This window comes from Triticum dicoccoides, chromosome 1A (genome assembly GCF_002162155.2).
Source record: "Triticum dicoccoides isolate Atlit2015 ecotype Zavitan chromosome 1A, WEW_v2.0, whole genome shotgun sequence".
Lineage (NCBI taxonomy): Eukaryota > Viridiplantae > Streptophyta > Magnoliopsida > Poales > Poaceae > Triticum > Triticum dicoccoides.
The window spans coordinates 557,338,721-557,350,793 of NC_041380.1; positions in this window are offsets into that span (position 1 = coordinate 557,338,721).

Sequence of the window (12,073 nt, forward strand, 5' to 3'; positions counted from 1 at the left end):
ACTCCAAAAATGTATCCGGAATATGGCAAGCAAGAAGCTCAAGCTTGTCAACATAGTCCAGGACATGCTCTTCCGTCGGATCCTCCCGTGTCAACAACGGGATTTCAACTTGTGGGAGTTCGACCCGGCCCAGCACCAGACTCTGAGCGAACTCTTCGACATGACGCACAAGGACATCTGGAGGGTGTTGTTCAAGGGTGCCGAGGTCCCTCCCTCTCTCACCGAGGACTGCGGGCTAAGCGCGAAGCGCCCTGCGAATCCGGCAAGTTTTCTACATCTGGTAGGATTTTTACTTCCCATAGTTTAACCACGCGCGGGGTCTGAGCTCCCATGCCTTTGATAGGACTGGGTGGGGGCATCGGCGAAGATCGACTGTCCAGCCCCTCTGCCCGAAGACACTGCGGACGCTCTCCTGACGGAGATGCTCACTCCGGCTCCTTACAAGGTGCCGGAGAAGACCAAGAAGAAGGCCAAGCGAACCCGAAAGAGTTCCCGGCACCAGGTGATATCGGACTCATTGTCCGATAACTCCGCGACGCACTCCTCCCCTGAAGACCAGGAGGAAGATGTAGATGCTCCCCCTTCAGTCGGGGGAGACTGTTGGGTAACGTTGCAGAAAACAAAAAAAATTCTACTCGTTTCACCAAGATCATCTAGGAGTTCATCTAGCAACGAGTCATTGGATGCATCTACGTACCTTGTAGATCGCGAGCGGAAGCGTTCAAAGAACGGGGATGATGTAGTCGAACACGACGTGATTCGAATCACCGGAGATCCTAGCACCGAACGGACGGCACCTCCGCGTTCAACACACGTACGGAACAGCCACGTCTCCTCCTTCTTGATCCAGCAAGGGAGGGAGGAGAGGTTGAGGGAGATGGCACCAGCAGCAGCACGACGGCGTGGTGTTGATGGAGCTGCAGTACTCCGGCAGAGCTTCGCTAAGCAATAAGGAGATGGAGGAGGTGTTGGGGAGGGAGAAGGAGGCAACCAAAGGCCAAGGACTCAAGGTATGAAGTCCCTCCTCTCCCCCACTATATATAGGGGTGCCAAGGGGGGGTGGCCGGCCCTAGGAGATCCAATCTCCTAGGGGGTGCGGCGGCCAAGGGGGTTTTCCCTCCCCCCCAAGGCACCTAGGAGGTGCCTTACCCTCCTAGGACTCTTGCCCCCTTGAACCCTAGGCGCATGGGCCTATGTGGGGCTGGTGCCCTTGGCCCAAGCAGGCCAAGGCGCACCCCCTACAGCCCATGTGGCCCCCGGGGATGGGTGGCCCCACCCGGTGGGCCCCCGGGACCCCTCCGGTGGTCCCGGTACAATACCGATAACCCCGAAACTTGTCCCGATGCCCGAAACAGGACTTTCCATATATAAATCTTTACCTCCGGACCATTCCGGAACTCCTCGTGACGTCCGGGATCTCATCCGGGACTCCGAACAACATTCGGGTTACTGCATATACATATCCCTACAACCCTAGCGTAACTGAACCTTAAGTGTGTAGACCCTACGGGTTCGGGAGACATGTAGACATGACCGAGATCGCTCTCCGGTCAATAACCAACAGCGGGATCTGGATACCCATGTTGGCTCCCACATGCTCCACGATGATCTCATCGGATGAACCACGATGTCGAGGATTTAATCAACCCTGTATGCAATTCCCTTTGTCAATCGATATGTTACTTGCCCGAGATTCGATCGTCGGTATCCCAATACCTCGTTCAATCTTGTTACCGGCAAGTCACTTTACTCGTACCGTAATGCATGATCCCGTGACCAAACACTTGGTCACTTTGAGCTCATTATGATGATGCATTACTGAGTGGGCCCAGTGATATCTCTCCGTCATACGGAGTGACAAATCCCAGTCTCGATCCATATAAAACAATAGATACTTTCGGAGATACCTGTAGTGCACCTTTATAGTCACCCAGTTATGTTGTGACGTTTGATACACCCAAAGCACTCCTACGGCATCCAGGAGTTATACGATCTCATGGTCAAAGGAAGAGATACTTTGACATTGCAAAAACTCTAGCAAACGAACTATACGATCTTGTGCTATGTTTAGGATTGGGTCTTGTCCATCACATCATTATCCTAATGATGTGATCCCGTTATCAATGACATCCAATGTCCATAGCCAGGAAACCATGACTATCTATTGATCAACGAGCTAGTCAACTAGAGGCTTACTAGGGACATGTTGGTGTCTGTTATTCACACATGTATTACGATTTCCGGATAACACAATTATAGCATGAATAAAGACAATTATCATGAACAAAGAAATATAATAATAATGCTTTTATTATTGCCTCTAGGGCATATTTCCAACAGTCTCCCACTTGCACTAGAGTCAATAATCTAGTTACATTGTGATGAATCGAACACCTATGGAATTCTGGTGTTGATCATGTTTTGCTCTTGGGAGAGGTTTAGTCAACGGATCTGCTACATTCAGGTCCGTGTGTACTTTACAAATCTCTATGTCTCCATCTTGAACATTTTCACGGATGGAGTTGAAGCGACGCTTGATGTGCCTTGTCTTCTTGTGAAACCTGGGCTCCTTGGCAAGTGCAATAGCTCCAGTGTTGTCACAGAAGAGCTTGATCGGCCCCGACGCATTGGGTATGACTCCTAGGTCGGTGATGAACTCCTTCACCCATATTGCTTCATGTGCTGCCTCCGAGGCTGCCATGTACTCCGCTTCACATGTAGATCCCGCCACGACGCTTTGCTTGCAACTGCACCAGCTTACTGCCCCACCATTCAAAATATACACGTATCCGGTTTGTGACTTAGAGTCATCCAGATCTGTGTCGAAGCTAGCGTCGACGTAACCTTTTACGACGAGCTCTTCGTCACCTCCATAAACGAGAAACATTTCCTTAGTCCTTTTCAGGTACTTCAGGATATTCTTGACCGCTGTCCAGTGTTCCTTGCCGGGATTACCTTCGTACCTTCCTACCAAACTTACGGCAAGGTTTACATCAGGTCTGGTACACAGCATGGCATACATAATAGAACCTATGGCTGAGGCATAGGGGATGACACTCATCTCTTCTATCTCTGCTGCCGTGGTCGGACATTGAGCTGAGCTCAATTTCACACCTTGCAAAACAGGCAAGAACCCTTTCTTGGACTGATCCATTTTGAACTTCTTCAAAATCTTATCAAGATATGTGCTTTGTGAAAGACCTATGAGGCGTCTTGATCTATCCCTATAGATCTTGATGCCTAATATATAAGCAGCTTCTCCAAGGTCCTTCATTGAAAAACTCTTATTCAAGTAGGCCTTAATGCTGTCCAAAAGTTCTATATCATTTCCCATCAAAAGTATGTCATCTACATATAGTATGAGAAATGCTATAGAGCTCCCACTCACTTTCTTGTAAACACAGGCTTCTCCATAAGTCTGTGTAAACCCAAACGCTTTGATCATCTCATCAAAATGAATGTTCCAACTCCGAGATGCTTGCACCAGCCCATAAATCGAGCGCTGGAGCTTGCACACCTTGTCAGCATTTTTAGGATCGACAAAACCTTCCGGCTGCATCATATACAATTCTTCCTTAAGGAAACCATTAAGGAATGCCGTTTTGACGTCCATTTGCCAAATTTCATAATCATAAAATGCGGCAATTGCTAACATGATTCGGACGGACTTCAGCTTCGCTACCGGTGAGAAAGTCTCATCATAGTCAATCCCTTGAACTTGTCGATAACCCTTAGCGACAAGCCGAGCTTTATAGATGGTCACATTACCATCCGCGTCTGTCTTCTTCTTAAAGATCCATTTATTTTCTATGGCTCGCCGTTCTACGGGCAAGTCAGTCAAAGTCCATACTTCGTTTTCATACATGGATCCTATCTCGGATTTCATGGCTTCTAGCCATTTGTCGGAATCCGGACCCGCCATCGCTTCTTCATAGTTCGAAGGTTCACCGTTGTCTAACAACATGATTTCCAAGACAGGGTTGCTGTACCACTCTGGTGCGGAACGTGTCCTCGTGGACCTTCGAATTTCAGTAGGAGCTTGATCAGAAGTATCTTGATCATTATCATTAACTTCCTCTCTAGTCGGTGCAGGCACCTCAGGAACATTTTCTTGAGTTGCGCCATTTTCCGGTTCAAGAGGTAATACTTCATCAAGCTCTACTTTCTTCCCACTTACTTCTTTCGAGAGAAACTCTTTCTCCAGAAAGGACCCATTCTTGGCAACAAAGATCTTGCCTTCGGATCTGAGGTAGAAGATATACCCAACAGTTTCTTTAGGGTATCCTATGAAGACGCATTTTTCCGATTTGGGTTCGAGCTTTTCAGGTTGAAGTTTCCTGACATAAGCATCGCATCCCCAAACTTTTAGAAATGACAGCTTAGGTTTCTTCCCAAACCATAATTCATACGGTGTCGTCTCAACGGATTTCGACGGGGCCCTATTTAAAGTGAATGCGGCAGTCTCTAAAGCATAGCCCCAAAAAGATAGTGGTAAATCGGCAAGAGACATCATAGATCGCACCATATCTAATAGAGTGCGATTACGACGTTCGGACACACCATTACGCTGAGGTGTTCCAGGCGGCGTGAGTTGTGAAACTATTCCACATTTTCTTAAGTGTGTACCAAACTCGTGACTCAAGTATTCTCCTCCACGATCTGATCGTAGAAACTTGATTTTCCTGTCACGTTGATTCTCAACTTCACTCTGAAATTCCTTGAACTTTTCAAAGGTTTCAGACTTGTGTTTCATTAAGTAGACATACCCATATCTACTCAAGTCATCAGTGAGGGTGAGAACATAACGATAGCCACCGCGAGCCTCAACACTCATTGGACCGCACACATCAGTATGTATGATTTCCAATAAGTTGGTTGCTCTCTCCATTGTTCCTGAGAATGGAGTCTTGGTCATTTTACCCATGAGGCATGGTTCGCACGTGTCAAATGATTCGTAATCAAGAGACTCTAAAAGTCCATCAGCATGGAGCTTCTTCATGCGTTTGACACCTATGTGACCGAGGCGGCAGTGCCACAAGTATGTGGGACTATCACTATCAATCTTACATCTTTTGGTACTTACACTATGAATATGTGTAGCATTACGCTCGAGATTCATAAAGAATAAACCATTCACCATCGGAGCATGACCATAAAACATATCTCTCATATAAATAGAACAACCATTATTCTCGGATTTAAATGAGTAGCCATCTCGAATTAAACGAGATCCTGATACAATGTTCATGCTCAAACTTGGCACAAAATAACAATTATTGAGGTTCAAAACTAATCCCGTAGGTAAATGTAGAGGTAGCGTGCCGACGGCGATCACATCGACCTTGGAACCATTCCCGACGCGCATCGTCACCTCGTCCTTCGCCAGTCTCCGTTAATTCCGCAGCTCCTGTTGCGTGTTACAAATATGAGCAACGGCACCGGTATCAAATACCCAGGAGTTACTACGATTACTGGTAAGGTACACATCAATTACATGTATATCAAATATACCTTTGGTTTTGCCGGCCTTCTTGTCTGCTAAGTATTTGGGGCAGTTCCGCTTCCAGTGACCACTTTCCTTGCAATAAAAACACTCAGTCTCGGGCTTGGGTCCATTCTTTGGCTTCTTCCCGGCAGCTTGCTTGCTGGGCGCGGCAACTACCTTGCCGTCCTTCTTGAAGTTCTTTTTACCCTTGCCCTTCTTGAACTTAGTGGTTTTATTGATCATCAACACTTGATGTTCCTTTCTGACTTTTACCTCTGCTGATTTCAGCATAGCAAATACTTCAGGAATGGTCTTTTCCATCCCCTGCATATTGAAGTTCATCACAAAGCTCTTGTAGCTTGGTGGAAGCGACTGGAGGATTCTGTCAATGACCGCATCATCCGGGGGATTAACTCCCAGCTGAGTCAAGCGGTTATGCAACCCAGACATAGTGAGTATGTGCTCACTGACAGAACTGTTTTCCTCCATCTTACAGCTGAAGAATTTGTCGGAGACTTCATATCTCTCGACCCGGGCATGAGCTTGGAAAACCATTTTCAGCTCTTCGAACATCTCATATGCTCCATGTCTCTCAAAACACTTTTGGAGCCCCGGCTCTAGGCTGTAAAGCATGCCGCACTGAACGAGGGAGTAGTCATCGGAACGTGCCTGCCAAGCGTTCATAACGTCTTGTTCCGCAGGGAGAATGGGTGCGTCACCAAGCGGTGCTTGTAGGACATAATCTTTCTTGGCAGCTATGAGGATGATCCTCAGGTTCCGGACCCAGTCCGTATAGTTGCTGCCATCGTCTTTCAGCTTGGTTTTCTCTAGGAACGCGTTGAAGTTGAGGACTACGTTGGCCATTTGATCTACAAGACATATTGTAAAAATTTAGACTAAGTTCATGATAATTAAGTTCATCTAATCAAATTATAATGAACTCCCACTCAGATTTTGACATCCCTTTGGTCATCTAAGTGTTACACGATCCGAGTCGACTAGGCCGTGTCCGATCATCACGTGAGACGGACTAGTCATCGTCGGTGAACATTCTCATGTAGATCGTATCTTCCATACGACTCGTGTTCGACCTTTCGGTCTCCGTGTTCCGAGGCCATGTCTGTACATGCTAGGCTCGTCAAGTTAACCCTAAGTGTTTTCGCTGTGTAAAACTGTCTTACACCCGTTGTATGTGAACGTAAGAATCTATCACACCCGATCATCACGTGGTGCTTCGAAACGACGAACTGTAGCAACGGTGCACAGTTAGGGGAGAACACTTCTTGAAATTTTGTAAGGGATCATCTTATTTACTACCGTCGTTCTAAGTAAACAAGATGCATAAAACATAATAAACATCACATGCAATTATATAAAGTAGTGACATGATATGGCCAATATCATATAGCTCCTTTGATCTTCATCTTCGGGGCTCCATGATCATCTTGTCACCGGCACGACACCATGATCTCCATCATCAAGATCTCCATCATCGTGTCTTCATGAAGTTGTCACGCCAACGACTACTTCTACTTCTATGACTAACGCGTTTAGTAATAAAGTAAAGTAGTTTACATGGCGTTCTTTAATGACACGCAGGTCATACAAAATAAAGACAACTCCTATGGCTCCTGCCGGTTGTCATACTCATCGACATGCAAGTCGTGATTCCTATTACAATAGCATGAACATCTCATACAAGACATATAGATCATTCATCATTCATCACAACTTTGGCCATATCATATCACAAAGCACTTGCTACAAAAACAAGTTAGACGTCCTCTAATTGTTGTTTGCAAGTTTTACGTGGCTGAAGTAGGGTTCTAGCAAGAACGTTTTCTTACCTACGTGAAACCACAACGTGATTTGTCAACTTCTATTTACCCTTCATAAGGACCCTTTTCATCGAATCCGCTTCAACTAAAGTGGGAGAGACAGACACCCGCCAGCCACCTTATGCAACTTGTGCATGTTAGTCGGTGGAACCGGTCTCACGTAAGCGTACGTGTAAGGTTGGTCCGGGCCGCTTCATCCCACAATACCGCTGAAGCAAGATAAGACTAGTAGCGGCAAGAAAGTTGACAAATCTACGCCCACAACCAATTGTGTTCTACTCGTGCAAGAAGAACTACGCATAGACCTAGCTCATGATGCCACTGTTGGGTAACGTTGCAGAAAACAAAAAAATTTCTACTCGTTTCACCAAGATCATCTAGGAGTTCATCTAGCAACGAGTCATTGGATGCATCTACGTACCTTGTAGATCGCGAGCGGAAGCGTTCAAAGAACGGGGATGATGTAGTCGAACACGACGTGATTCGAATCACCGGAGATCCTAGCACCGAACGGACGGCACCTCCGCGTTCAACACACGTACGGAACAGCCACGTCTCCTCCTTCTTGATCCAGCAAGGGAGGGAGGAGAGGTTGAGGGAGATGGCACCAGCAGCAGCACGACGGCGTGGTGTTGATGGAGCTGCAGTACTCCGGCAGAGCTTCGCTAAGCAATAAGGAGATGGAGGAGGTGTTGGGGAGGGAGAAGGAGGCAACCAAAGGCCAAGGACTCAAGGTATGAAGTCCCTCCTCTCCCCCACTATATATAGGGGTGCCAAGGGGGGTGGCCGGCCCTAGGAGATCCAATCTCCTAGGGGGTGCGGCGGCCAAGGGGGTTTTCCCTCCCCCCCAAGGCACCTAGGAGGTGCCTTACCCTCCTAGGACTCTTGCCCCCTTGAACCCTAGGCGCATGGGCCTATGTGGGGCTGGTGCCCTTGGCCCAAGAAGGCCAAGGCGCACCCCCTACAGCCCATGTGGCCCCCGGGGATGGGTGGCCCCACCCGGTGGGCCCCCGGGACCCCTCCGGTGGTCCCGGTACAATACCGATAACCCCGAAACTTGTCCCGATGCCCGAAACAGGACTTTCCATATATAAATCTTTACCTCCGGACCATTCCGGAACTCCTCGTGACGTCCGGGATCTCATCCGGGACTCCGAACAACATTCGGGTTACTGCATATACATATCCCTACAACCCTAGCGTAACTGAACCTTAAGTGTGTAGACCCTACGGGTTCGGGAGACATGTAGACATGACCGAGATCGCTCTCCGGTCAATAACCAACAGCGGGATCTGGATACCCATGTTGGCTCCCACATGCTCCACGATGATCTCATCGGATGAACCACGATGTCGAGGATTTAATCAACCCCGTATGCAATTCCCTTTGTCAATCGATATGTTACTTGCCCGAGATTCGATCGTCGGTATCCCAATACCTCGTTCAATCTTGTTACCGTCAAGTCACTTTACTCGTACCGTAATGCATGATCCCGTGACCAAACACTTGGTCACTTTGAGCTCATTATGATGATGCATTACTGAGTGGGCCCAGTGATATCTCTCCGTCATACGGAGTGACAAATCCCAGTCTCGATCCATATAAAACAATAGATACTTTCGGAGATACCTGTAGTGCACCTTTATAGTCACCCAGTTACGTTGTGACGTTTGATACACCCAAAGCACTCCTACGGCATCCAGGAGTTATACGATCTCATGGTCGAAGGAAGAGATACTTTGACATTGCAAAAACTCTAGCAAACGAACTATACGATCTTGTGCTATGTTTAGGATTGGGTCTTGTCCATCACATCATTATCCTAATGATGTGATCCCGTTATCAATGACATCCAATGTCCATAGCCAGGAAACCATGACTATCTATTGATCAACGAGCTAGTCAACTAGAGGCTTACTAGGGACATGTTGGTGTCTGTTATTCACACATGTATTGCGATTTCCGGATAACACAATTATAGCATGAATAAAGACAATTATCATGAACAAAGAAATATAATAATAATGCTTTTATTATTGCCTCTAGGGCATATTTCCAACAGAGACAAGAAAAGGAAGGCCGCCCCGACCGGGGGGCCGAAGGGTCCAAGAAGGGGAGGACCCTCCTTCCGGACTACTCCACCACCGCCGCCGAAGGCGAAGACGAGTGGCTGCTCAGGGCCAAGCCCCTGGCTAGGTCATAAGTATTCGGATACCAGAGTAACTCATAGCATACCTTTGTCGCACTGCTTCTCCTAATGCCGAATATGATTATGCAGGCCGCCCCAAGCCCGTATCGATGTATCTTCATCAGGCGGCTCCTTGGACTCGTTGGATATGGATAGCGATCCACTTCCGACCGCCACCTCCCCTTGCCCTACGGACAATGCTGAGGTATTGTCTCAAGAGGCACCGGTTCGAGGGGAGACAATCCCGGAGGCGCCTCAAGGCGACCTTGCGGACTCCGGGAGCAGAGGGAGTAAGGCTCCCGAGGGCTTCGAGTTCGGCCCTCAGCCGAACACCGCGTCGGAACCTCCAGTGGTTCCGGACTCAGGCAGACGTCCTCCTTCCGAAAGGGGCAAGACACCTGTGCCGGTGACCTCTGTCCATCAAGAGGTACCGAACAATATGCTGGGAGCGCTTCGCAGCGCTTCCATCGACGAAGAGCACCGCACTATTATGAGTGCGGTGATCCAGAAGGTTCAGTCCGCCAAGAGCGGACTGACTGAAGCCTCAGCCAGCCTTCTAACAGGCTTTGAGGTAAGTATTTGAAATATAGGAAAAATATTACCGCATAGACAGTAGCCCCTGATGCTCTATTTGGTGTTCAAAAAGAAAAGCCGAATAGAGGATCAACTAATATCTGCAGGAGTCTAATATAAGTATGTCTATATGCGTATGCAGGCTTCGCTGCTGACCTCTGCCGCACTGACTGCGGAGGTCGCCATACTGAAGCAAGACCTCGAAGGGTCCAAGAAAGAGCTCGGCCTTGCCAAGAGGCAGCTCGAGGAGAACAACGGTAAGTAATACCTAGTCTATAGATGTGTATATATACAAAAAGGATGCGATTGCAAAATGACAGGATCATCTTTAATTTGCCAGGGGCCATGACCAAGGTGGCAACCCTAAAGCAAGCGCTATCCGAGGCCAAAAACAAAGCGGCCCAGGAGCGCACCGAGCGGGAAAACCAAGAGGCACGGGTGGGCGAGGTGCAGCAAGAGCTCCATGCTCTCATGACGAAGCATGAGGTGTTGGAGCTTGACTTGAAGACGCGAGAGTCTGAGCTTGCCGCGACCCTTGAAAGTGCAAAGAGTGCCAAGGATGAAGCCCAAAAGGCCCTCCAGGAGATTGATGCGATGAAGAAGATAGCGGCGGGTAAGGCATTCAATATGCAAAGCAAGCATGTGAAAGTATACTTCTTGTTACTTACCCGAGTCAGGAGCTCTCCAGGAGCATTCGCAGATTTGCCCCGTAGCGTGTCGGATGCCGCACAGTTTTACCAGGCCGAGGAGGAAGCTCAACGGAGAAGCTGTTCTGGTCTCAGTATACTGGGACCGAACACCCGATGCCTCTGAGCGACCAGCTGAAGCAACTAGTCGAGCTGCACAAGGCGTCCAAACAGGGCATGAAGGGCTTTATAGTCCGGATGTGGCCTGGCGACGCCCTTCCCAACAGCTACTTCGGCCTGGTGAGGCGGCTTGTGGATGCCTGCCCACGGCTGGAAGTCATTAAGTGGTCCGTCTGCATCGAAGGTGCACGCCGGGCTTTCGCCCGCTGGGACAAGATGGACGCCGTGAAGCTGGTGAAGGAAGGGCCGCCGCAGGGCAAGGAGCATCGACACCCCGAGATGTACTATGAGGGTGTCCTGAAGGGTGCCCGTCTTGTAGCGGACGAGTGTGCGAAAGATGTAATATTTGAATAAACTTGCCCGTGTAATCTTGTATTATGAAAACTTGTTCATATGCGCTATGGAGCGCTTGTTTGGATTTAAAATATTGCCTTCTGTTCGGCTGTTTATCGAATCTGAGAGATGGCTAGTCGTCGGCTTCTGCCCCCATGCCACGAGTGCTGGGGTGTTCGGGATAAAACCTGAGCACTCTTGTTCCCATTTAGGTCCTTCGAGGGAGGTGCTTAGCACAACGAACAAGGCAATCGGACTATAATGCATTATCACTCTCACTTAGCCATAGAATTCTATAATTTTAAATTTTGGCGAAGCCCCTAATATTCGGAAGGCCGAATTCGGGGCGCTATACACGCCTTAAGCCGGACAGGGCCGACTCCTCGCTCTAAGCGGCATAAGTCTTTAGGGACTTGAGACCTCTCGAACAGCGACCAGTCTCTCGCCTTATCATGACAGTCAGTTTTAGCTTTCTCTACTGAGGTGCTTAGCCCAGCAGAACCGGGGCGCAATCGCAGTAGTTCTCCCAGTGCTACCTTAGCCGATATAGCGGAACATAAGGTACCAAAACATGGGAGCCGGGCAAACCCAACTATTGACCCAAGACATGATTCGGAGCTGATGCATATAATGCTATAAGTTCGGGGTGCCACACTGTCGAAAGTGTTCGGACTTCTCACGTCGTATTATGGGGTATACTTAAGCCCCTAGCGTATTGGCCGAACCAGAGTGTACGGGTGCTAGATGTCATGAATGAACATATATATATATATATAAAGGAAGAATGCAATAATAGTCTTAATGCTATGCATTGTTTATTCAAAAAGGTGCGTTAGAGCAGAATGATAC